Source organism: Penaeus chinensis, chromosome 36 (assembly GCF_019202785.1).
Source record: "Penaeus chinensis breed Huanghai No. 1 chromosome 36, ASM1920278v2, whole genome shotgun sequence".
Lineage (NCBI taxonomy): Eukaryota > Metazoa > Arthropoda > Malacostraca > Decapoda > Penaeidae > Penaeus > Penaeus chinensis.
In genome coordinates this window covers 8,677,872-8,680,586 of record NC_061854.1, presented here as the reverse complement: position 1 = coordinate 8,680,586, position 2,715 = coordinate 8,677,872, and positions in this window count along the sequence as shown.

Sequence of the window (2,715 nt, the reverse complement as noted above, 5' to 3'; positions counted from 1 at the left end):
GGGTGCGAGCGAGGGGCGGGCGTCGCCCGGCCGCCCGACCCGCCGCCGCACGCCGCTCCCCCCCGCATAACCCCGCGCCGAGACGACGTGGCTGTTCGGGCTAACGTACGGACGGGGGAAGCCCCCTTCAGCGCCGCATTAGAGTCCGGGTTTGGGAAAGGGGAAAATGAAATCCCCCCCAACCCTCAACTTTGCTCGCTCGCATTTGAATTAGTTGCCAGCTGTGGCGGGGGGGCGGGGTTGGGGGGGGGGGGTGGCGTGGCCGGGGGGGACGGGGGCGGGGCGAGGGCAAAAGGGAGAAGGGCCGTTGGTCTATGGAATGTGGGGGTTTCTGCAAAGGAGTTAGGGTTGTAAAAATTTGTGGGGTGTGTATGTGTATATTATCTGTTTATATATATTTATATATTATATTATATATATTATTTTAAAATTTTTATAAAGTATATATGTATATATAAAAATTTTTTTACATATATAAAATATATTATTTTATTTATATTATATATATTATATATAAGTTTATGATAAATATTATATGTAATTACAACACACACACACACACACACCCACAACCCCACACACAAACCAAACACACCAACACATTTTTTAAATTTTTTATTTTTAATTATATATATATATATTAATATTATATTTTATACAATATAAAATAAACATATTTTATATAAAAAGAGGGGAAGAGTTTACACACACAACACCACCCCCACCACACAACACCACAACACACACACAAAAACCACAACACACAACACACCCCCAAACCACACACACACAAACATTATAACGTGTACACTACGTGTATACATTACACTGTGGTGCAGATGTGTGTTTCCCAAGGATAAATGCCGTTGTGCTTTTTTTGATTAATAGGAAAAGATTTAGTACATTTCGTCCCATTGAATTTGATTTTCCCCTGCAACAGCCCCGAACAGGATCCCCCGGAGAATTGGCCGGGGAGGTCTTTCCCCTAGGACTGATCTCGGTAGGTTTACTTTGAATTTGTTTGGGGTTTTTTGTTAGTTTTTTTTTTTTTTTTTAATCTTTTTCGTGTTATTTTTTCTTCTTTTTTATTCTTTTTCGTGTTATTTTTTTTCGTTATTTTTTTATTAGGGTTATTTATTGGTGAAATTGTTATGACAGTTAGTATTGTTGATAATCAAGTAACTAATGTACTTTTATCATTTGTTTCATTTCGTGTCATTACTGTTGTTTTAAGTTTTGGTTTATTTGAAAGAAATTTCCCTTTTTCTTATCTTTTTCTTTGTATATCTCATTTTACTGTTATTATCCTGTATTTCATTTTTTTTATATTATTTTTACTACCCTTATATTTGTAAATGCAGTGATACTATTTTTAAATTTCTTTTTTTATTTGTTTATTAATTACTATTCAATTTTAAATTTTTTGTATCACATTTCCTTTTTAACCCTTATTTTTGTTATCGTTTTTGTTTTTATATTGTTTTTATTTATTATCATTATTGCACATCACTATCGCCATTATTATCCCTTTCATTATCATTATCCCCTATCCTTAATGCCCCTTTATCTTAATTTATAACCTCATTACCCTATCTCATATATCATCATATCATTTCACATATCGTTTTATCTTATTTCCTTAAGATATTTTTACTGCATCTATGTCGCCCTGCTTTTGTTTTACTCAGAGTCCGGTGGCTTTTTATTTTTTGGATTGCTACCCCATTTTTCTTTTTTTTCCCCCTTTTTTTATTATTGCAATTTTTATTTTATTTTTCCTTTTTTTTTTTTTTTTTTTTTTTTTCTTTTTTTTTTTTGGCTGGAAAAATTTTAATTCTGTTTTTTGTGGTTTTGAAATTGGTTTTTTGTTTATGTTTTCGTTATAGGTTCGGGCTATTTTAAAATATTTCATGAGATAGTATTTGTCTGTAAAGTTTTTGTGGGAAAATGACCTTTTTTTTGGATGTCATTAGTATTCTGTGAAAATTTATGTGAACATTATATTTTTTTATTATCTTATATTATCCTCAATTTTATTATATTGTTATTTTATTATTTTTTATTTTTTATTTCATTAGTATTATCATTATTGTTTTTTTATCATTAATAATTTATTATCAACATTATTATTATCATTATTATTGTTGTCATTATTTATTGTTAGCTTTTTCTTATTATTTTCTTATTATTATTATTATTTTATCACTATTATTGAATATTATTTGTTTAATATCATTATTATTATAATCAGTATTACCATTATTATAATATTTTTATCATTGATTTTCATTATTTTGCGCGTACGCGTGTGCGTGTGCGCGTACGCGTGTGCGTGTGCGTGTGCGCGTACGCGTGTGCGTGTGCGCGTACGCGTGTGCGTGTGCGTGTGCGCGTACGCGTGTGCGTGTGCGCGTACGCGTGTGCGTGTGCGTGTGCGTGTGCGTGTGCGTGTGCGTGTGCGTGTGCGTGTGCGTGTGCGTGTGCGTGTGCGTGTGCGTGTGCGTGTGCGTGTGCGTGTGCGTGTGCGCGTACGCGTGTGCGTGTGCGTGTGCGTGTGCGTGTGCGTGTGCGTGTGCGTGTGCGTGTGCGTGTGCGTGTGCGTGTGCGTGTGCGTGTGCGCGTACGCGTGTGCGTGTGCGTGTGCGCGTACGCGTGTGCGTGTGCGTGTGCGTGTGCGTGTGCGTGTGCGCGTACGCGTGTGCGTGTGCGTGTGCG